Source organism: Kogia breviceps, chromosome 5 (assembly GCF_026419965.1).
Source record: "Kogia breviceps isolate mKogBre1 chromosome 5, mKogBre1 haplotype 1, whole genome shotgun sequence".
NCBI lineage: Eukaryota > Metazoa > Chordata > Mammalia > Artiodactyla > Physeteridae > Kogia > Kogia breviceps.
The window spans coordinates 15,620,348-15,645,643 of NC_081314.1; the positions used below are offsets into that span (position 1 = coordinate 15,620,348).

The 25,296-nt window shown below is 38.5% G+C and overlaps 1 protein-coding gene and 1 pseudogene across 4 annotated transcripts in view; one reads left to right on the forward strand and one right to left on the reverse strand.

Annotated features, from left to right (window-relative positions):
• PIK3CB (phosphatidylinositol-4,5-bisphosphate 3-kinase catalytic subunit beta) overlaps positions 1-25,296 on the forward strand; it is a 198,022-nt gene that overhangs the window by 15,122 nt on the left and 157,604 nt on the right. The gene's annotated exons all lie outside the window — the stretch shown is intronic.
• The window catches only part of LOC131757627 (small ribosomal subunit protein uS12-like), a 33,569-nt pseudogene continuing 8,817 nt past the window's right edge, over positions 545-25,296 (reverse strand).

Genomic DNA, 25,296 nt, shown 5'->3' on the forward strand with positions numbered 1-25,296 from the left:
TTCTTTTAACACGCTTGTTTTTTTGCACTGTGAGCCTAAGGAAACATCCATAGAACATGGTTGTTGATTTTGGACAATGTCATGATCAATTATAATTATTTTTGTTCTTTTGATGGCTGTGAAAATTTCACATTTTCATTGGAAATCATTAGTTGTCTTAACTCTTGATCTACTTCACCCAACATTCCATTATTAAATTATTAAAATTTTCTCTAACTGAGAGGCTTCTGGGTTTTAGATTTTCATTCTGCCTACAAGGAATGTCTACTCTGTGTGTGTGTGTGTGTGTGTGCAGTAACAATTGTTTTACCTTTAACTTATGAAGAATTTTACTATCTTCTCCTTGAGAGCCAGGCAGTTAATTTTTAATCAATGACTTCTTTAATTCTATGTATTCTGTTGTTACCTGCCTTCTTTTATCAATATGTTCTTTTGTCATTTAAAGCTGTGACTTTCAATATAGCCTATTAGAAAAACTCCTCTGTGTGATTTACTATATAGGATTAAACTATAACCAAAGTTAACATTTTTTTGGGGGGGCATATGGAAATTTATTGCTATCCTGCTTTCACCATCAAAACTTATGATCTTGGTCTTTCCTTCTTGCCTTTGTATAAGGCCAAAAGAGACATTGGCTACTTTGACAACCTTAAAGCGGACTCCAGGAATGTCACCAACAGCATGACCTTTGCGACCAAATCCAGCAACCACAACTTCATCATTTTCCTCTATAAAATTCAAACAACCATCATTGGGTACAAAGGCGGTGATTTTTTTGGCATTCTTGATTAGTTGAACCCTGACACACTTCCTGATGGCAGAATTTGGCTGTTTGGCTTCAACCTCTACTTTTTCAAGCACAATTCCCTTGGCATCAGAAGCACCTCCAAAAGGGTTGGCCTTCAGGGCTGTGCCCAAATGGGCTTTCTTGTACTGCTTATCGTGCCACTTCTGGTCTCTTTGGTGGCTACGGAGCTTCCTGGCAGTATGAAGACCACGACACTTGCCCCGGCCCGGGACACCTCACCCATACTACCGGCACCCCAAAGTTAACGATATTGAATGCTTACCTATGTGTCAGGTTATGCTAACTCCTCTTTGTGCATTATTCATTTTATCTTCATAACAAACTTGTAATGAAGGTACTAATGATATCCTTATTTAAGAGATGAGGAGGGCTCCCCTGGTGGCGCAGTGGTTGAGAGTCTGCCAGCCAATGCAGGGGTTACAGGTTTGAGCCCTAGTCTGGGAAGATCCCACATGCCGTGGAGCAGGTAAGCCCGTGCGGCACAACTACTGTCCCCACGAACCACGGCTACTGGGCCCATGTGCCACAACTACTGAAGCCCGTGCCTAGAGCCTGTGCGCCGCAACAAGGGAGGCTACTGCAGTGAGAAGCCCATGCGCCGCAACGGAGTAGCCCTCTGCTTGCCACAACTAGAGAAAACCTGCACACAGTAATGAAGACCCAATGCAGCCAGAAATAAATAAATAAGTAAACAAACAAATAAATAAATAAATTTATTTATTTATTTAAAAAAAAAGAGAGATGAGGAAACTGAAGCTTTGGGAAGTTAACATGCCAGGTGGCACACAGCTTTTAAGTGGGAGAGTCAGGTTTCAAACTCAGGTCGGTATGACTCTAGAATTTATGATTTTGCTTATTTATTTATTTTTAAATTTATTTTTTTATCAAGGAATAGTTGATGTACAATATTATATAAGTTTCAGGTGTACAACGTAGTGATTCACAATTTTTAAAAGTTATACTCCATTTATAGTTATTATAAAATATTCCCTGTCTTGTACAATATACTCTTGTATCTTATTTATTTTATACATAGTAGTTTGTACCTCTTAATACCCTACACCAGGAGTCCCCAACCCCCAGGCCACAGATCAGTAGTGGTCCAAGGCCTGTTAGGAACTGGGCCGCACCTTAGGAGATGAGTGGCAGGTGAGCAAGCGAAGCTTCATCTGCCGCTCCTCGTGGCTTCCATTACTGATGCTTCATCTGCTGCTCCCCATGGCTTCCATTAATGCAACCATCTTTTGCATTATGACCTGAACCCCCTCCTGCCCTCCCCCGTCCCTCCCCTGGCCATGGAAAAATTGTCTTCCACGAAACTGGTGCCTGGTGCCAAAAAGGTTGGGGACCGCTGCCCTACCCCATCTTGCTCCTCTCCCCTTCCCTCTCCCTACTAGTAACCACTAGTTTGTTCTTTATATCTGTAAGTCTTTTTTCTTATATTCACTAGTTTGTTTTAATTTTTATATTCCACATATAAGTGTTATCATACAGTATTTGTCTTTCTCTTCTGACTTATTTCACTTAGCATAATATCCTCCATATCCATCCATGTTGTTACAAATGGCAACATTTTGTTCTTTTTATTTATGATGGAGTAGTAATCCATTGTGTATATATATATATGCATTGTATATATATATATATATATATATATATATATATATATATATATATATATATACACACCAGTCTTCTGTATCCGTTCATCTGTTGATGGACACTTAGGTTGCTTCCATATCTTGGCTACTGTAAATAATGTTGCTGTGAACACGGGGGTAGAATTTATGCTTATAATTGATTGCCTCAATAGTTTTTTTATTTGTTAGGTCCTTCAGAGGAAGGATGAAAGAGACTATATATATATATATATATATATATATATATATATATATATATATTTTTTTTTTTTTTTTTTTTAAGAGGGCTCTTTTCTATTTCATTTTTAAAATTTATTTTATTTATTTATTTTTGGCTGTGTTGGGTCTTTGTTGCTGTGCGCGGGCTTTCTCTAGTTGTGGTGAGCAGGGGCTACTCTTCATTGCAGTGCGTGGGCTTCTCATTGTGGTGGCTTCTCTTGTTTCAGAGCATGGGTTCTAGGCGTGTGGGCTTCAGTAGTTGTGGGTTGTGGGCTCTAGAGCACAGGCTCAATAGTTGTGGCGCATGGGCTTAGTTGCTCCGCGGCATGTGAGATCTTCCCAGACCAGGGCCCAAACCTGTGTCCCCTGCATTGGCAGGCAGATTCTTAACCACTGTGCCAACAAGGAAGCCCGAGACTATATAAGTTTAAAGTGTTGTTTTTTAGTGTAATAATCACCACCTTCATTTTACAGTACCTGGGTATTTGAAAACAGGAAGCAATTTTCTAATCATTTAACCATTAACTTTCACTCACTACTCTTAAACAAGTTTTTATGTGTATAGTTCTGTTTTATGGATTAGAGTTAAAAGTTAAACAATGAATTAGTTATGTGATATAGTGTACCCTTTTTTTTTAAAAAAAAAAAAATTATTTATTTATTTTGGTTGCACCGGGTCTTAGTTGCGGCATGCGGGATCTTTAGTTGGGGCGTGTGGGCTTCTTAGTTGCGTCATGTGAACTCTTAGTTGTGGCAGGCATGCAGGATCTAGTTCCCCAACCAGGGATCAAACCCCTGCCTGCTGCATTGGGATCGCTGAGTCTTACCCACTGAACCACCAGGGAAATCCCATACCTTTGTTTTGAATGTAAGATGAGCTTTTCCTTTTCCCTTGGCTTTACAGTTGGACTGTGGTTTTGTGGTTTGTCATATATGTGTAAGTAACAAAAATACTTAATGTATGACTTCGTGTAGATAATCTTTTCAGAGTTTTTAAATAAGAAAACACAAAGTTTTTTTTTCCTCTTCTGCTTAGTTAATTTGTTTGGGTGGTATGTTAAAACATGTTGCTAAGCTTGATCCTAAATTATTGGGAATAGAGGAAGTTAGACATAAATTTACTTTTTTTTTTTTCCATAAATTTGCTTTTGAATAAATGACCCAATAGGCTATAGTTGTTAATCCCTTAACTTAAAAAAATAGTGAATTGAGAAGCATTAATACTATTTGGCCTTTTTTTTCATATTCATATGAGAAAGGAATGTGAGCATTAACATTACAGCTACAATTAGTAGTATTCAGACACATAGAAGATGATGCATAGGACACAGTGGAGGTTTTCTTTCTAACTCTGGAGCCCAGTTAACTTGTTTCAGGCAAGTTTCTAGTTGTGATGCCATTATAAGCCATTATGACAGCACATCCAATCTGCAGATGGGGGATTTGTGATTATTTTCTTTACTGCTGAAGAGTTGAACTCTTACTGAGTATGCCTCTTCCCACAGACAAGCCGTGAGTGGGCTCAAATTGCGGCAGGTGGGTCACTTTTCCCTCTTAGAAGTCTGAACTTTTTTCTGTTGACAGTAATCTCAGTGACTCACAAATGTTATTTTAGTTACTTAGTTCGCCTTTAACATTATTTCCCAAACTGTGCATTATTTTACAAAATAAAAAGAAAGCACTTAGAACAGGAAAATCCTATCTTATAAATTCCATAATTATTTTGAGCTAATCACTATTTTGAATTCATTTATAAGCAGTGGTTTCTATAGATGAGAACTGTGTAGTTACAAAATTACAGGTATTCTTTCGTCGTTCCTGAGTGGGTGTGGAGACCTAAAGCTACCAATGTATTATCCATTTTGAAAATCAACTATTTAATAACTTAAGAGAAGTTTTGGACCGACTACATCTAGTTAGTTGTATGCTAAGTTTGGGATCTGATTTTAGTAAAGGAAAATAGTTTTAAGGAATACAATCCTTTTTGAAGTCTTCATATATTATTTATTTAATTATTTATTTTTTAAAAAAATTATTTATTTATTTTTGGCTGTGTTGGGTCTTTGTTTCTGTGTGAGGGCTTTCTCCAGTTGCGGTGAGCGGGGGCCACTCTTCATCGTGGTGCGCGGGCCTCTCACTGTTGCGGCCTCTCTCCCATTGCGGGGCACAGGCTCCAGACGCGCAGGCTCAGTGGTTGTGGCTCATGGGCTTAGTTGCTCTGCAGCATGTGGGATCTTCCCAGACCAGGGCTTGAACCCATGTCCCCTGCATTGGCAGGCAGATTCCCAACCACTGTGCCACCAGGGAAGCCCTTTGATATATTATTGACAGTGTCAGTAATGTTTGCCTTAAAATGTAATCTTAAAAGGTAGCAATTTTTTTTTTTTTTTAGAAAATTGCTAAGGTCATTTTATTTTATTTTTTAAATTAATTAATTAATTTTATTTTTGGCTGCATTGGTTCTTTGTTGCTGCACGCGGGCTTTCTCTAGTTGTGGCGAGCAGGGGCTACTCTTTGTTGTGGTGCGTGGGCTTCTCATTGTGGTGGCTTCTCTTGTTGTGGAGCACAGGCTCTAGGCACGTGGGCTTCAGTAGTTGTGGCATGTGGGCTTAGTAGTTGTGACCCACAGGCTCTAGAGTGCAGGCTCAGGAGTTGTGGCACATGGGCTTATTTGCTCCGTGACATGTGGGATCTTCCCGGACCAGGGCTTGAACCCGTGTCCCCTGCATTGGCAGGCAGACTCTTAAACACTGTACCACCAGGGAAGCCCTAAAAATTTTTTTTTAAATTTTTGGCTGTGCTACGCAGGTTGCGGGATCTTAGTTTCAGGATCAGGGATCAAACTTGCTCCCTTGGCAGTGAAAAGGGTAGAGTCTTAACTGGACCGCCAGGGAATTCCCTGCATTATTATTTAAAATGGAAAAATTCTTTATTTTTTAATGTACAAAGTTATTTTTTTCAGGAATTTAAAAATACATACCAATTTAAACTGAATATACATTAAGTTAGTGTTTTATTTCCTAACTATGCAGTTGATATTATCAGGAACTGCTCCATTCAGTTAAAACCTAAAGAATAACATCAACTTTATCTGGCTTACTTTTCTGAAGATAATTGGTACATAAACATATAATTTTCTCCATTTATATATATATATATATATATATATATATATATATATATATATATATATATATATATATATATGCCATGTCCTGTGGCTTGCAGGATCTCAGTTCCCCAGCCAGGGATTGAACCCAGACCATGGTAGTGAAAGCCCATAATCCTAACTACTAAGCCACAAGGGAACTCACTAGATGCAGTCTTTCTGAAAGGATACCCCAAAACTGCTATACATTCGTTGCCTTTGGGGAGTGTAACCTTGGATGCTGAGAGACATTTGTGGTAGGGAGACTTTATTGTATATCCTTTTGTACTTTTGAATTATGTGCCTTTGAATTTCCTTTTGTGATTTTGAATTTATGTAATCAATGCATGTAACTACAAAGTAGGGAAATTCAGCTATTTTGGTGACTAAAAAGGTAATTTTGTAAGGTATTACAAAATTAAACACAGTGGACACTATAATGTTTAGTTTAAGTGTCATTAAAGCTTAAGAAAATTGTATTTATTCTGTCTTCTACATTGACTTGTATTATACCTGTACAATTAATGCATAGGTGGGTAAGATGGAGGTCTAACCCTGTGTTAGGCATATTAATAATGATAGCCAAAGTTTATAGAATGCTTACAGTACAGCAGGCACTTTGCTAAATCCTTTATGGTGGCATTGCTTGTTTGCTGCTTTCCCTCTGAGGGAAGGGCTACTATCAAGAATATTAATTTTTCATTTCAGTTGTTACCTCTTTCCTATATTGAGTTGTCAGAAGCAGTTTTAGGGCTTCCCTGGTGGGGCAGTGGTTAAGAATCCTCCTGCCAATGCAGGGGACATGGGTTTGAGCCCTCCAGGAAGATCCCACGTACCGTGGAGCAACTAAGCCCATGTGCCACAACTACTGAGCCTGCACTCCAGAGCCTGCGAGCCACAACTGCTGAGCCCACATCCCACAACTACTGCAGCGCACGTGCCTAGAGCCTGTGCTCCGCACCAAGAGAAGCTACCACAATGAGAAGCCTGCACACTGCAACGAAGAGTAGCCCCCGCTCGTCACGACTAGAGAAAGCCCGCGTGCAGCAATGAAGACCCAGTGCAGCCAGAAATAAATAAATAAATAAAAATTTTTAAAAAGTAATTTTAATATCAAATCCTCATTGTTGGCAGTTCTCAGATATATTCACATTTTTCTACATACCAGGGTCCAAAGCTATTACTGTCTCTTTGAAGGAGATATCAAATTGATCCAGGATGAGCAGGATAATTATTTTAGTCGATAGTTTCTACTCCAAACACTTCAACCTTTTTATCAGACTGCTTTAGCAGCTACTAAAATTTGTCTGAAATTTAAAAAATAGATTAATTTGGTTGCCTCTAATCATCAGATTATTTGGAGAATTGCTCAACTGTCCTTTGATTGCCTTTGTACAAGTAGCCCAAGATCCTTGGAGTAGAATTATAAAATATACTTCTGTGATCTGAGGGCAGACTTGGAAGGATTCCCTTCAAAGGTAGGGAGACCAGGAGGGGAGGTATTACAATATATGCAGTACAGAAGAGCAGTGAGGGATGCTTAACTATGACAGTGGGTTTGAGAAGGGGAAATTTGCATTAGAGAGATATTGAGCATTTTTTTTTTCCTTTTTTTTTTTTTTTTTTGCGGTACGTGGGCCTCTCCCGTTGTGGAGCACAGGCTCGGGACGCGCAGGCTCAGCGGCCCAGCCACTCGCTCCGCGGCACGTGGGATCCTCCCGGACCAGGGCACGAACCCGTGTCCCCTGCATCAGCAGGCAGACTCTCAACCACTGCGCCACCAGGGAAGCCCGAGCATTTTAAAAAATATTTATTTATTTATTATATATTTATTTAATGTATTTTTGGCTGCATCGGGTCTTAGCCACGGCATGAGGGATCTTCGTTGTGTTGTGCGGGCTTCTCTTTAGTTGTGGCCTGCAGGTTTTTGCTTCTCTAGTTGTGGTGCACAGGCTCCAGGGTGCAGGCTCTGTAGTTGTGGCGGGTGGGTTCCAGAGCACGTGGGCTCTGTAGTTTGCAGCATGTGGGCTCTAGTTGAGGTTGTGAGCTCAGTAGTTGTGGCATGTGGGATTAGTTGCTCAGCGACATGTGGGATGTTAGTTCCCTGACTAGGGATTGAACCTGCGTCCTCTGCATTCATTGTAAGGCAGATTCTCCACCACTGGACCACCATGGAAGTCCCGATATTGAACATTTTGCAAGTTACTGGGTTTCTAGAAGGAATAGAAACATAAGGAGGAACAGGAAAGTTTCCTTAATTTTGTTTAACAGGACTGTGTTTAGGTGCATATATGTGTGTGGTGTGTAAGAGATTCACATTTTGGGTAATTTCTTCTGTTAGGAAAAGTAATGCTTTTAGAAAAAGATAACACTTCTGCTACTTTCAGGTTTTATTAAAAAAATAAAGTTAATGGGAATTAGCTTTTAGGTACATTTCACCTTTCCTGAGATGTCTCTAGTTATTCAGTAACCATATGCTAGTTGTAAAAAATTCAAATAAAGAAGGAAAATACAGGAGAAAGTGAAAGTCCCCTTTCAGACCTTTCTACTCCAACCTCCTCTGTTCTCCCCATTCCCATTGCCCTCCTCAGAGATAATTGTTTGTTTTTTTTTAACATCTTTATTGGAGTATAATTGCTTTACAATGGTGTGTTACTTTCTGCTTTATATAACAAAGTGAATCAGCTATACATATACATATGTCCCCATCTCTTCCCTCTTGTGGTCTCCCTCCCTTCCACCCTCCCTATCCCACCCCTCTATGTGGTCACAGAGCACTGAGCTGATCTCCCTGTGCTATGTGGCTGCTTCCCACTAGCTATCTGTTTTACATTTGGTAGTGTATATATGTCCATGCCACTCTCTCACTTCGTCACAGCTTACCCTTCCCCCTCCTCATGTCCTCAAGTCCATTCTCTAGTAGGTCTGTGTGTTTATTCCCATCTTACCTCTAGGTCCTTCATGACCTTTTTTCCCCCTTAGATTCCATATATATGTGTTAACATACGGTATTTGTTTTTCTCTTTCTGATTACTTCACTCTGTATGACAGTCTCTAGGTCCATCCACCTCACTACAAATAACTCAGTTTCGTTCCTTTTTATGGCTGAGTATATTCCATTGTATATATGTGCCACATCATCTTTATCCATTCATCTGTCAGTGGACACTTAGGTTGCTTCCATGTCCTGGCTATTGTAAATAGAGCTGCAATGAACATTTTGGTACATGACTCTTTTTTCAGAAGGTATATGCCCAGTAGTGGGATTGCTGGGTCATATGGTAGTTCTCTGTTTTAGTTTTTTAAGGAACCTCCATGCTGTTCTTCATAGTGGCTGTATCAATTTATATTCCCACCAGCAGTGCAAGAGGGTTCCATTTTCTCCGCACCCTCTCCAGCATTTATTGTTTGTAGATTTTTTGATGATGGTCATTCTGACTGGTGTGAGATGATAAGAGATAATTATTGTTATACTCAGGCATATAGCCTTCATTCCTTTCTCTGTACATTTTCATATATATTATCTATTTATCTATCTATCTGTCTATGTATCTATCTATATCTATCTGTTTTCCTGGGTTATCTTTCCTTTATTTCTTTGGCACAAAGTAGTAGATACATGTATATTTTCTTAGTTCCTCTTTACAAAGAGTAACATATTACAGATATATAATTTATTTTAAATAGGATCATTTTATATTTTCTATAAGTATCTTTTATATTTGATTGAAGTTTACCACGACAGTTATCATTTTTGACTTTAACACGTATTTTTCCAGTTTATTATTTTTTAAAATTATTTTTTGGCTGTGTTGGGTCTTTGTTGCTGCATGCAGGCTTTCTCTAGTTGCAGTGAGAGGGGCCTACTCTTCATTGTGGTGTGCGGGCTTCTCATTGTGGTGACTTCTCTTGTTGCAGAGCATGGGCTCTAGGCACGCGGGCTTCAGTAGTTGTGGCTTGTGAGCTCTAGAGTGCAGGCTCAGTAGTCATGGCACATGGGCTTAGTTGCTCCGCAGCATGTGGGATCTTCCTGGACCAGGGATCGAACCCGTGTCCTCCTGCATTGGCAGGCGGATCCTTAACCACTGTGCCACCAGGGAAGTCCCCACATATTTTTCTAACACCTATTTATGTTTTCAGATTTGTGCTACACAGACTTTTTGCTTAAAGAGATTCTTTGAAATCTCTTCAAATCGGGGAGGGGATATGTGAACAGGGGAAACCTAGAGACACATGTGGTTGGCTTTTGGATTGGAAGAATCAACATTGTGAAAGTGACTATACTATCCAAAGCAATCTACAGATTCAATGCAATCCCTATCAAACTACCAATGGCATTTTTCACAGAACTAGAACAAAAAATGTCACAATTTGTATGGAAACATAAAAGACCCTGAAAAGACAAAGCAATCTTGAGAAAGAAAAACGGAGCTGGAGGAATCAGGCTCCCTGACTTCAGACTATACTACAAATCTACAATAACCAAGACAGTATGGTACTGGCACAAAAACAGAAATATAGATCAAAGGAACAGGATAGAAAGCCCAGAGATAAACCCATGCACATATGGTCACCTTATCTTTGGTAAAGGAGGCAAGAATATACAGCAGGGAAAAGACAGCCTCTTCAGTAAGTGGTGCTGGGAAAACTGGACAGGTACATGTAAAAGAATGAAATTAGAACACTCCCTCACACCATACACAAATGTGGTTGGTGAAATATCATTTAATCTCATAGGTTCTCAGAATTTAAGAGAAGACTTAGGGATCACTTAGTTGCTAGACTAGGAAACTGGGTCTCTTGGGTTTACTGTTCAGGAGGAATATCTCCAGTGTTCTGTGTTTCCACTTACATAGAGTTTCACTCTCTGGAACTCTGGTGAGAAGATGGAGATAGAAGAACGGACAATAGTACCATTGCATGGCTTTAGGCATGTTTTTTAACCAAGCAGCTATAGAGTAGTTGCTTAATGGATCTGTGTCAAGCTGGAGGGCTATCAGACTCACAGAAAGATATTTTTTATTCAAATTCTTAACTGTTTTGGTTACATGATAGATACTACTTTCAAAATTTGAAAGTACCCAGAACACCCTTCCTCTCTTCCCTACAGGCAACCAAAGCCATCAGTTTCTCATATGCCCTTGAGGGAGATTTTGCTTTTTCTAGTATATACCTGTGTATGTATTCTACTTTTCACACAGTTTATGTAAATATCATATTCCTTTCTTTTAAATTACATAAATAATTAGTAGAGGTTGGAATTAGGGAGGGAAAGGGAAACTGATGTATATTGTACCATGAATGATAGTTAGCCTTGACCTACAGAGATATATGCATAGCTCTTTAGTGGATCTGTATAAGGTATTCTAAGACCAGTTATTACTTCCTTCATCCATTTCTGTACTCAGTAGACTTGGTTCAGTTTTGCTTCTGCATTTCTGTCACTAGGTATATGTGAAAAAATTCTGTACTTTTTTTTCTTTTTTCTATATAAGCATTTAATCCTTTCACTTCATTTCTTTTTTTTTTTTTTTTTTTTTTTTAATTTTACTTTTTGGCTGCACTGTGCAGCATGCGGGATCTTAGTTCCCTGACCAGGGATGGAACCTGTGCCCCCTGCAGTAGAATCTCAAGAAGTCTGTTAAGTGCTGGGCTGCCAGGGAAATCCCCTCACTTCATTTCTTTATTTTTTTGTTATATATTTAGTAAGCAGTTACTGTCTACTATCTGTGGAGTCTACTGCTGTTTCCTTTTCCCCCCATTTTTTTGGCAGCAGCTTTATTGATATATAATTTGCATATAATACAGTTCATCCATTTCAGTTGTACATTTCAATTTTTTTTGTATATTCAGAGTTGTGCAAACCTACCAAAATCAATTTTAGAAAAATTTTATCACCTCAAAAAGGAACCTTTTAGCTGTCATTTTCCAATTCCATCCTTGCTCCCAGCCCTATGCAATGAATAATTTATGTCTGTATAGATTTGCCTCTTCTGGATATGTCATATAAATGGAATCATATAATATGAGGTCATTGTGAATAGCTTCTTTATCATGTTTTCAAGGTTCATCCATACTGTGGTATGAGTACTTCCTTTTAATTACTGAATAATTCTGTTTCCTTTTTCAATTTCACTAATAAATGTGTTTTGCTAAGTATTAGGGCTGTTAATCAGGAGTATCCATGCCCTAGGTTTTCCTTCTGTGTATCACCTAGTTGTTAACATTTTGCTGTGTATTGATAAATCTCTAGTAGTATTGGCAAAGAGAGGGAAAAGAGTGAGCTATTTGTTAATATCATTGGCAAGCGTTTTATTTTAAAGAGTGTGAAACTTGGGAATTACTCTTAGATTTAATTTTTCATGTTTTTTCCCACAACCCCTAGTATTTGTTTATTTTTCTTGGGAGAAGGATTTATTACTTGCACAAGTAAGGAGAACACTGGGGGTCTTTTCCAAAGCAGTGTGTCTTCTATTATCTATTATTTAATAAATTTATCATTTATTTGAGCTAATAAATACTATCTATAATATCTCCACTTGAACTTAAATTAAGGTGGAAGATAGTCAGATGTAGAATTAGAGTGTTGGAAAAGAGACAGTTTCATATCTGGAGCACTCCTATTGTGAAACCCAGTACAGACTAGTCTCCCATAACGAGTTTCACAGAACACCTTGAGTTGCCTTAATTTAATCTCAGGTATTTTGTGGTGTTCTGCCCCCCCGGACCTCCCCCCTCATGGCTTGCAGGATCTTAGTTTCCCGACCAGATATTGAACCTGTGCCCTCAGCAGTTGAAAGCTGGAAGTCCTAACCATTGGGCCGCCAGGGAATTCCCAATATTTTATTTTATTTAATTAATTTATTTTTTGTGTGCAGTACGCGGGCCTCTCACCGCTGTGGCCTCTCCCGTTGCGGAGCACAGGCTCCGGATGCGCAGGCCCAGAGGCCATGGGTCACGGGCCCAGCCACTCCGCGGCACGTGGGATCCTCCCGGACCGGGGCACGAACCCGCGCCCCCCGCATCGGCAGGTAGACTCTCAACCACTGCGCCACCAGGGAAGCCTCCCCAATATTTTAAATAATGATTTGAGTTAATCTATCAGGCATCAAAGAACATTTAGCATATGTTGTTTTTTATAAAGAGATTGGTTCCTGGTTTTTTTTTTTTTTTGGCTCTGATGGGCTTTTTCATGAATAGACAGGAGGTTCCCCCCCCCCCTCCATAAGTATTTTAAGATCTTTTTCAAGAACATGAGAAGTATCTCTTTAGCCAGATGATGTCTCTGTTGAATTTTGAGGAGATGGAACTGGTGTACTGGTGTGGTAAGAACTCATGAGTAGGCTTAGTTGTCTTGATGCATCACCACTCCAAAGTGTGATCCCAGTGCCCATTGCCATGCCCACTGTTACAGCCTTCAGAAATCAAAAGTTAATAATAAGAAAATGTGGGTTTGTATTTTGTCTTCATTTTTCTATTAGTTCTTTTTATTGTATTTTAGGAAAGTATTGGATTGCTTCAATTGCGGGGGAACCCCACTAGTTCATGACTACTGACAGTTTGAAAAGCACAAGGAACTGTCAAATGTCTAAGCTCCAGCTTTCAGGGAGCCTCTGGTTACGTGGATTTAGGTTTTCAGGATTTTATTTTATTTTTTTCAGGATTTTATTTTTAATTGAAATTTTAATTGAGATAATTATAGATTCATATGCAGTTGTAAGAAGTAATAGAGGTCTTTGTATACTTGACCAGGTTTCCCCCAGTGGTGACATTTGTAGAACTATAGTATAGTATCATAACCAGAATATTGACATCTATACAATCTACTAACATTATTCATATTTCTCCAGTTTTACTTGTATGTGTGTGTAATAAGTTCTACACAATTTTATCACCTGTGTAGATTTTTGTGTGCACCACCACAGTCAAGGAACCTAATAGTTCCAACGCTATAAGGATCCCTTGTGTTGCATGTTTATAACCACATCTACCTCTAGCACCAACCCTGCCTACCTCCATTCTCCACTGTGGTTCTTTATGTAAATGGAATCATTCAGTATGTAACCTTTTGAGATTGGCTTTTTTCACCTGGCAAAGTTCCCTGAAGATTCATCCAAGTGTTGCATGTATTAGTAGTTTGTTCCTTTTTATTGCTGAGTAGAAGTCCATGATATGGATGAACCACAGTTTGTTTAACCATTCACCTGTTGAAAGATTTGGATTGTTTCCAGTTTTTGGCTGTTAAAAATAAAGCGAGTATGAACATTTGTTTCTTGTGCGAACATAAGTTTTCATTTCTTTGGGATAAATGCCCAAGAGTGCAGTTGCTGAATTGTATCATAAATGCATGTTTAGCTTTTTATAAGAAACCACCACAGTCCCTTTTATCATACAAGAACTAACAGAGAAGCCTTCTCTAAACAGATGCTAGCTGCAATATATAAAGAAATCCTAGCTGAGCTGCTGTTCTGGTTGAAGTAAGCTTAGAGTTTCACCTGCTTGATCACCACCCAGGGACTGTGCCAGCCTTGTCTGCTGTCTTCACCCAGGCTGGAACTCAGAGCTGGACAGGTGAAGTGACTTTAAAGAATTAAAAAAAAAATTCAGAAGTGATTTTAGGCTTGTTACTGGCAAAACTGGTATTGGAACTCAGGTTTCTTTCTTTTTTAAAAAAAAGTTTTATTTTTATTATTATTTTAAAAATACGTATTTATTTATTTATTTTGGCTGCACCGCCTCTTAGTTGCCGCATGCGATATCTTTAGTTGCAGCATGTGGGCTTCTTAGTTGTGGCATGCGTGTGGGATCTAGTTCCCTGATGAGGGATTGAACTTGGGCGCCCTGCATTGGGAGAGTGGAGTCTTACCTACTAGGCCACCAGGGAAGTCCCTGGAACTCAGGATTCTTGATACCTAGTTTTTGTTGTCTTTATAAATCAGTTATACTTTCATATGTATGTTTTGAAGGATCAAATAGTCCTCCAAGGTTTGTTATCAAAAACAATAGCATTTTTTGAGGGTCTATACAGTATCCAAACAGTGTTTGAAAGTAATGATACAGTCCTGTCCAGTTGGTTTAAAACTTGTGTCTAAATTGTCATCAATGGCACATTGTAAGCAACAACATTAATAAAAGTATAACTTCACAAAAGACAAACAAAAACAAATAAAAAATAACATTCTGCTGCTCCACTCCCATCTGAAGTAATTGTACCAGAACATTTACCATTAACACACACACATATATATAAATATATATATTTTAAACATATATATATTATTTGGTACTGAATTATGTTACTTTTATTTCTACTTTATAATACTTAGGACTCTTCCTAACCTATACATATTAAAAATTATGTTTAATTTGCATCATCTGTAAATTATGTTTCAGAATGATAAAGAGATATTATCAAATAATTGTTATTTTTAAAAAAGAGAGCACTGGGTCTGACGTGACTAAGAACCCGAGGATAGGTGGGATGTGGTGGTGTGCAGCACAGGGGAAAACTCTGGTGGCAGGGAGCCTAGCATCTTGGAGAAATGGAAAAGGAGGCCATATATAGCTTGAGAGGAGAGGGAAAGGGAGAGATGTGTAGAATAAGGGATGTATAGGATGAGTTCAAGAGAGAGGTAGAGTCTGTGTTGGACCTTGTAGGAAGAAGCTTGGGATTTGTTTGACTAGAACAAAAGCTGGGGTGTTGTGAGGTATAGAGTTGTTTGACCAAGAGAAATTATATCTGAAATGGACTTTAAAGATCATGTAATTTAACCATCCCATTTTACAAATAAGGAAATGAAAGTTAAGGGAACCTTCCCAAGGTAAAACAATTACCAGATGAGCGGGAGCTTGAACTTGATGGTGTTAGTTCATTAGTTTGGGAGCATTTCAGATTTTGAGCAAGAGAATTCCAAGATGGAGGAGATGGCTGGATGGCTGTGTGCAGGCTGAAGGTAGTGGGGAATGGGCATCCACAAAGTCAGGCCCATGATTTTATCCTTTGGTTAAACAGAATCACTAAGTACGAGTTCGATCTTGACTTATGCTCAGTTATTTAATAGTTTTGTGTGTTAGTGTGCTTGTCTCCCCTTCTAGATAGTATGCCCTCTACTTTTACTTCCCATACATGCTGGCTCAATAATTTATTTTTAAGTAATGAGTTTTACACGTATGTTCCCCCAGCATCAGGTTATAAATTGGGCCACCAGCGTACTAGAATCTTCATTTCATCTTCCTGCATTGACTTTTTACCTATATATTTTGGCTCAAAAGAATAATGGTTACCTGCAAAGATTAGTTCATGTTCTCTATAGCAAAGCTCTTCTCTAGCAACTGTACTTTAAAATAATTCTGAAAATCAGGAAATAGGAACTCTGTGGTTGAGATATTGTTCAGAAAATTATTTTTATTTTTAAAAATTTATTTATTTGGCTGTACCGCATGGCTTGTGGGATCATAGTTCCCTGACCAGGGATTCAACCTGGGCCCTTGGCAGTGAAAGCGTGGAGTTCTAACCCCTGGACTGCCAGGGAATTCCCCAGAAGATTATTTTTAAAAAAGAGTTTATGTATACTTAATTCTCTGTAGTATTAGCCATGTTTTGGTCCTACACTGGTGGCATTATGTGCTCACCCAGATTGGGTGAATAAGCTCTCAAGAATCCCTGGTACTATTTCGTGACTCAGAGTGAATGCAGGCCCATTGTTACTAAGCAAGTAAGTAATAGTCTCCAAGGAGACAACCACCTTCTGGCCTTTAACTTTTATTTATTTTTTAATTAAAATTTTATTTATTTTTATTTTCGTCTGCATTGGGTCTTTGTTGCTGTGTGCGGACTTTCTCTAGTTGCGGTGAGCAGGGGCCACTCTTCGTTGCAGTGTGTGCGCTTCTCAATGCCGTGGCTTCTCTTGTTGCAGAGCACGGGTTCTAGGCACGCGGCCTTCAGTAGTTGTGGCAGGTGGGCTCAGTAGTTGTGGCTTGCAGGCTCTAGAGTGCAGGCTCTGTAGTTGTGGCACACGGGCTTAGTTGCCCCATGGCACGTGGGATCTTCCCAGATCAGGGCTTGAACCCGTGTCCCCTGCATTGGCAGGCCGATTCTTAATCATTGTGCCACCAGGGAAGTCCCTATTTTTAAAATTTTTAACAAAATTTAAAAAAATGTGTTGAAGTATAGTCAATATACAATATTATATGTTATAGATGTACAGTATAGTGATTCATAATTTTTAAAGATTATATTCCATTTATAGTTATTATAAAATTTTGGCTATATTCCCTGTGTTGTACAATGTATCCTTGTAGCTTATTTTATACATGGTAGTTTGTACCGTTTAATCCCCTACCCCTATCTTGCCCCTCCCTACTTCCATCTCCCCTCTGGAAACTGCTAGGTTGTTCTCTATATCTGAGTCTGTTTCTTTTTCATTATATTCATTAGTTTGTTGTATTTTTTAGATTCCACTTATAGGTGATATCATACAATATTTGTCTTTCTCTGTCTGACTTATTTCACTTAACATTATGCCCTCCAAGTCCATTCATGTTGTTGCAAATATCAAGATTTCATTCTTTTTCATGGCTGAACAGTATTCCATTGTGTGTGTTAGGTTGCTTCCATATCTTGGCAATTGTAAATAATGCTGCTATGAACATTGGGTGTGTGTATCTTTTCAAATTAATGTTTTTGGTTTTTTTCTGATATATACTCAGGATTGGAATTTCTGGATCGTGTGGTAGTTCTGTTTCTATTTAACTATTTTATTTAGATACATATTTATTTTTAATAGTTGATACATGCATATCATATAAAATTTAAAACAAATACAGTGAAATGTAAGTCTTCTGCCTCTCCTCAGTCTCAGGAGGAAATCACTCTTTTAAGTTTTTGTGTGTTGTTCCTTAGATAACCCATGCCTTTTTGAATATACACACATGTAAACCCCCACCCTCACAAATGGTAGAGTGGCATACTCATTGTTCTTTGTGTCTTTTCTTATTACTTAAAAAGATATTTGATATTATGGATCTGTGGTTTCAGAACTGCTTTATTCTTTTTCATGGTTTCTTAGTATTCTGTTATCAATATAACAAATTTTCTCTATTTGTATATGAATTGACATTGAAATTGTTTCTAATCTTTTGCTATAGTTTTGACTAGTTTTGAAGTGGCCAGATTTGAAATCAAGGTTTGCAAGGTATGTGTGGGCACAGAGAGAGAGAAGGGCCATTGTAATGATTGAGACAAGGGAGGAGGATGAGTAGGAGAAAATCTAGAGAGCAAGGAGAAAGAAGGAAAAGAAAAAGTGAAGGAGAGAGGAATAAAGGATAGGAGTGAAATAGCCCAGGTCTTTCCAAGGCAGATACTAAAGCCAGACTCAACCTTTCTATTACTGTCTTGGAACCAAACGGTTCCAAGTTATTAGCCATGTGATCTTGGGCAAGTTATCTATTCTCTCTGTGCCTCCATTTCCTCATTTGCAAAATGGGATTATAACACCTCATTATATGTTAATAACACATACATCTGTTGATACAGCATCCATCCACATTGAGAAAGCTTTCTGCTCCCTCCATGCCCAGCTTTGCTCTTATTCAGCCTTTTATAGCTCAAGTGTACTCCTCTCCAAAACCATCTAGGTTGCACCAGGAGCCCCACTTCTGTATCCTGTACCTTTGTCTTAGATTTCACTTCATTCCTTTGAAATTCCCATATCTAATTATTTACCCCTGTCTGAGGGTGGGGAACCATCTCTTGTAGTGTCTTGTATAATTCAGTTTCACCCTGCAAACACCACTAAAATACTTAGCACAGTGCCTGGCGTATAGTAGGCACTTGATAATGTTTGACCTAAACTGAAGAAAGCCTTGGGCTTTAGGAACATTGAACCTAGAGAAATGCTAATCTTTGCACCTTTTCCCCAGCCGCCCAGTTTTCATTCCCTGAGGCAACCATTTTTCCTCGGTTTATATAAACAAATATATATATATATATATATATATATATATATATATATATATATATATATATATATACCCCCACACATATTTATATATCTCCCCTTTTAAAAAGTAAAACAATAGCATACTCTAAACATTGTTATGCACGTTGTAGTCATCCCAAAAAGGAATGAAGTTCAATTCTGTGGGGACTTCATCCAAATGAAATTGTAAGCATTTTTAGGTTTTTGTGTAAGACTCTTGCTGGAGCGTGGATAGGTGTGATTGGTAAGTCTACCATCTACCAGTTACAGTGAGATTGTAACAGCATTTTTTTGTGCACAACAAAGAAGCTTTGTAAATAAAATTTTAACATTTTGAAAAAAAATGGTAGGCACCATTTAATTTTTTTTAAATTTTGAGATAATTGTAGATTCACATGTTGTTGTAAGAAATAATATGGAAGAATCCTGGTTACCTTTTACTCATATTTCCCCAGTGTTAACATCTTGCATAACTATAGAAAAAAATCAAAGCCAGGAAATTGACTTCGATACAATCCATCCACCTTATTCAAAACTTGCCAGTTTTACATGTACTTATTTATGTGTGTATTTAGTTCTGTGCATTTTCATCACATGTATAGATTTGTGTGATCACCACCACAGTCAAGATACAACAGTTAAATCACAAGACTCTCCCATGCTACTTCCATCCCTCCCACCCTTTTTAACCTCTGGCAACCAATAGTCTGTTCTCCATCTCTGTGATTTTGTCATTTTTAAGAATGTTACGTAAGGAATTCCCTGGCGGTCCAGTGGTTAGGACCCGGCACTTTCACCGCCGTGGGCCCAGATTCCATCTCCCTGTTTGTGGAACTAAGATCCTGTAAGCCGAGTGGCGGGGCCAAAAAAAAAAAAAAAAAAGAATGCTATGTAAATTCTCTAGTATGTATGTGACCTTTGAGATCGGCTTTTTTTCATTCAGCATAATGCCCTGAAGATCCATCCAAGTTATTGTGCATTATCAGTAGACAGACATTCTCTTACATAGCCATATTATAGTTATCAAATTTAGGAAATATAACATTGATAAAATATTATTATCTATAATCCATATTCCAGTTATACCAGTTGTATTAATTATACTCTTTACACTATTGCCACCATTGCCCAGTCCAGTATCACATTATGAGTATGATTGTCAGGTCTCTGTAATTTTCCTTAACATGGAACAATTCCTTTTTTTTTGTCTCTAATAACTTTGATATATTTGGAAAATACAGATCAGTTTATGTTGTAGAATGTCCCTTTTTTGGGTTTGTTGTTCTTCATGGTTAGATCCAGATGATTCATTTTTGTCAGGAGAACCTGGAAATGATACTGTATATCCCTCAGCATATGCGTGATGGCAGTTCATTCCATTGTTGGTCATTTTAACTTTGATTACTTGATTAAAGTGATGTCAGCCTCATTTCTCCATTTAAAGTTATTAATTTTTGCTTTCGTCATTGATAAGTATTTTCATGGGAGGATACTTTGAGTCCAAGTAAAGACCCTGTTTCTCATCAAACTTTCACCAGTGTTAGCATCCCTTGAGGTTTTTTTTTTTTGTACCTGAATTATTATTATCATGGTTGCAAAACGGTGATAAACTTTTAATGGCCAGCAAAAAGGCAAAGCTGACTTCCACTTCAGCATTCCAGTTAACAAAGTAGAAAAAACAATTCTTTCTTATATATATGTTAATAATATAAAAGCAAGCCTAAAAAGGCAAGGGGTAAATTGTATAGAAAAGGATAATAAATTTAGATCCTCTCCAAGAGTATAATTTTTAGAGAAAAATGTTACAGTAAGGGGTAATTCTTTTATTTTTTAATTTTTAAATTTTATTTATTTTTGGCTGCGTTGGATCTTCGTTGCTGCATGCAGGCTTTCTCTAGTTGCAGCAAGTGGGGGCTACTCTTCGTTGTAGTGCATGGGCTTCCCATTGCGGTGGCTTTTCTTGTTGCTGAGCATGGGCTCTAGGCACGTGGGCTTCAGTAGTTGTAGCACACAGGCTTCAGTAGTTGTGGCTCATGGGCTCTAGAGCGCAGGCTTAGTAGTTGTGGCACACGGGCTTAGTTGCTCCACGGCATGTGGGATCTTCCTGGACCAGGGCTCGAGCCTGTGTCCCCTGCATTGCCAGGTGGATTCTTAACCACTGTGGCCACCAGGGAAGCCTAAGGGGTAATTCTTGAGAAGTTAAGATCGGATCGTGAATTACAGAATGATAAAAGCATGTTTGAGAATCTGAAGGCAGAGGTAGTTTAAAAAATTTTTTTAGGACAATGTTAGGTTTACAGAAAAATTACAAAGATTGTCCAGAGTTCCCATATACTCTGCATCCAGTTTCTCCTATTATCAACATTACTGTGGTACATTTGTTACATTTAACAAACCAGTGTTGATAAATTGTTATTAACTGAAGTCCATATTTTATTCAGATTTCTTTGGTTTTTACCTAATGTCTTTTTTCTGTTTTTCACATTTTGTCTGGGATACCACATTGCATTGCTGTATTTCTTTAAAGGTCCTCTTAGCTGACAGTTTCTCAGACGTTCTTTGTTTTTGAACACCTTGACAGTTCTGAGGAATACTGATCAGGTGTTTTTGCACAGTATCCTTCAATTGGATCTCTCTGATGATTTAAAAAAAATGATTAGACTGTAGTTATGACTTTTTGGGAGGAAGACTACAGAGATAAAGTGCATTTTCATCACATACTATCAACATGACTTACATTGTTGATGTTGAGGGTGATCACCTGGCTGATCTGGTGTTTGTCAGGTTTCTCCATTGTAAAGTTATTGTTTTCTTCCCCTTTTCATCTTATGCTCTTTGAGTGAAAGGCACTGTGTGCAGCCCACGCTTAAGGAGAGGGGAGGAGTTGTGCTCCATCTCTTTGAGGGGGGTGCGTATCTACATAAATTACTTGAAATTCTTCTGCATGGGATATACATCTCCTTCCCAACTTGCATTTATTTGTTTGTTTAGTCATTTATATTAGTGTGGACTTGTGGATTTTTATACTTACTTTTATACTTTAGGTTCTAATTCAATACTACTTAATTTTGTTGTTCAAAATGTTACAGCTTGGCCACTGAGAACTTTTTCAGTTGGCTTCTGTGTCCTTTTGATGATGTTGTTGTTTTAGCACTTTCTTACTTTCTTGTACCACAAGACGTTCAGGGCTTATCTTGTTTATTTCCTTCTTCACTCCTAGGATCAGTCATTTCTCCAAGGGGCCCTGGTTCCTTTCATTGGAGGATGGTATTTAGAAACTAAGATCTGAGCATTGTGTGCTTATTACTACTAGGGTATTGTTGCTTCTAGGCCTTCTTGGCTGACAGAGCGAGGAAATATGTGAATATCTGAACCTGTGAATATATAATTTCTATGGATATTTCTTTTATTTTGTTTATTAGTTTTTAATATTTAAATTTTTGGCCATGCTGCGTGGCATGTGGGGTCTTAGTTCCCCGATCCGGGATCAAACCCATGCCCCCTGCAGTGGAAGCATGGAATCTTAACCACTTGACCACCAGGGAAGTCCCTTGTTTTTAAAATTTTAGTTATTTAAAATTTTAAAACATTTAAAATAAATATTTTTATTTTTAACCATCTCATTCCATGTTAAACTAAACATGAGTTTCTACTAATGTTTCCAACTCTAAACCATCCCAGCTTCTTGTTGCTTAACTGTCCCACTGCAATGGTAAGTAACCTGGCTTTTGGTTTTCTTAACAGTGTTTTTTCACAGAAGTTTTTAATTTTAATTAGTCCAACTTACCATTTTCCCCCCAATGGATCGTACTTTGTTTTTCTTTCTTTCTTTTTAAACATTTTTTGGCCATGCCATGTAGCACGTGGGATCCTAGTTCCCCAACCTGGGATCGAAACCGTGCCCCCTGCATTGGAAGGGCGGAGTTCTAACCACTGTACCTCCAAGGAAGTCCCTGGATCCTGCTTTTGATGTTGGCTGGAAAACTCATAGTGAAACCCAAGGTCACGTAGATTTTCTCCTGGAAGTTTCATAGTTTTGCATTTTATATCAGAAATAGCTTTTTGAGCTTCTTTTAAGTGAGAGATTTTTACTAGTTGAATAAGTAATATATTTTGGCATTTTTTTTCTCCCTCTAATTTTTTGGATGAGATATAGATGTCAGTCTTAAGTTTCATGGTTAGAAATGGTGAAATGAAATTTTAGAACTTCTTTAGAGGTGAATAAAAAGTTCTAATAATTTCAGAATTGAAATGTCATACATCATATGGAGAAAATAAATCCATCTTTTCCCAGCCATTACTCTGATTGAGGGTACAAGACATATATAGTAAAAATCAACATTAAGAGACAACATATAGGGCCTTCCCTGGTGGCGCACTGGTTAGGAATCCTCCTGCCAATGCAGGGGACACAGGTTTGATCCCTGGTCCAGGAAGATCCCACATGCCGCGGAGCAACTAAGCTCGTGGCCACAACTACTGAGCCCACGCACCACAACTACTGAAGCCTGCGTGCCTAGAGCCCGTGCTCCACAAGAGAAGCCACCGCAGTGAGAAGCCCATGCACTGCAACGAAGAGTAGCCCCCACTTGCCGCAAGTAGAGAAAGCCCGCATGCAGCAGTAAAGACCCAAGGCAGCCAAAAATAAATAAATAAATTTATTTAAAAAAAAAAAAGAGAGACAACATATAGGGTAATGTTTAATTGTGTTTTAAAAAACCCTGAAATTCTGAGGAGCCTAAGGTCAATGTGAGCTAGACTAGTAAGGGAAAGCATCCTGGAAGCCAGACTTGAATTTGGTCTTGAAGGACTTGGCAGTAAAACTTTCTTACTTGAGGGGTTGGACAAAATGTAGATTGTAGGCAGTAAGGGAGCTAGTGGGGAAAGACAGATGGAGATAATCTTGGCTGATGAGGAAAGGAGAAAAAGGATGGAAGGAAAGAAAGGAGACACATGTGAGGTGTGTGTGTTTGCATTCAGAGGTGAAAGATCCGATTGGTAGAGGGGATTGAAAATGCCCTTTCCTGTACTTGGCAGGAATCAGATGCCTCAAGTATAGGAATTAGATGCCTCAAGGTGCTGGATTTTGTGGTTTTTTAAAAAAAATTTATTGTTTTTGAACAAGTAGTACACTCCTATGATTCAAAATTCAAAAGGAAACAAAGAGTGTACAGTGAAGTCTCCTTTCTGCCTGTCTCCCAGCTACCCAATTTGCATTCCTTGACGCAACCAGTGATTACAAATGCATTTTTCCTAAGTGCTGTATAAGCAAATATATTTGTATTTATATATCCCCCTTCCTTTATTTAAAGAAACAAAAACATAACATTCTCTAAACATTGTTCTGCACATTGCTTCCCCCCCCATGCTTAGTGTACCTCTACTTAATGTAATGTGTCAACTCATTCATTACTGGGGTGCCTCTTTCTGCTGAGCATGTATAGTTATCATGTGCTGAATGAATGAAACAGTGATAGTCCTCTGAATGTTTCTTTTCAAGCCTGAAAATCGTTGAAGATTTTATAAACAAACCACATATGTGCTTATAATTGTGTGTTAACATATCTATCTCTTAGTCTATATAGAAACTGTTGCCCTGCTGATCGAATTAAGGAAATCCTGATTCTTTTTGTAAGGGGAAGAATCATTTTGAAAGGGGAAGTGGACTTCCTAATGCTGATTTTAATACTTACTGAGTTTTCTTTCTTTCTTTCTCTCTCTCTCTCTCTCTCTCTCTCTCTCTCTCGGCTTCCCTGGTGGCACAGTGGTTGAGAGTCCCCACAAACCACAACTACTGAAGCCTGTGTGCCTAGAACCCGTACTCCGCAGTAAGAGAAGCCACTGCAATAAGCCCGTACACCACAACGAAGAGTAGCCCCCGCTCGCCACAACTAGAGAAAGCCTGCACACAGCAACAAAGACCCAAGGCAGCCAAAAATAAATACATAAATAAGTTTATTTTTTATAAACAAAGAACTGGCTCTGGAGTCAAACAGCCAAGCTTTTTAAAAAAGATTTATTAAATTTATTTTTTTGGCTGCATCGGGTCTTAGTTGCAGCAATCAGGATCTTTCATTGTGGTGGGTGGGCTTCTCTCTAGTTGTGGCGCGCAGGCTCCAGGGCGCGTGGGCTCCAGAGCACGTGGGCTCTGTAGTTTGCGGCATACAGGCTCTCTAGTTGAGGTGCATGAGCTCAGTAGTGTGGGGTGCGGGCTTATTTGCCCCGCGGCATGTGGGATCTTAGTTCCGTGACCAGGGATTGAACCCGCATCACTTGCATTGTAAGACGTATTCTTTACCACTGGACTACCAGGGAAGTTCCCTTACTGAGTTTTCTAAAGGCTGGTGCTCAAAGTATGCTAGGAAAGAAATTGCAGAAATTAAGAATTCTTAAGGAATTGTGTGTCATGCATTTAATGACCAGATTTTAGCTAATTTTATAGAGATACTCTTAACAGTTGGTGAGAATATCAAATGAGAATAATAATCATTGTTGTATCCA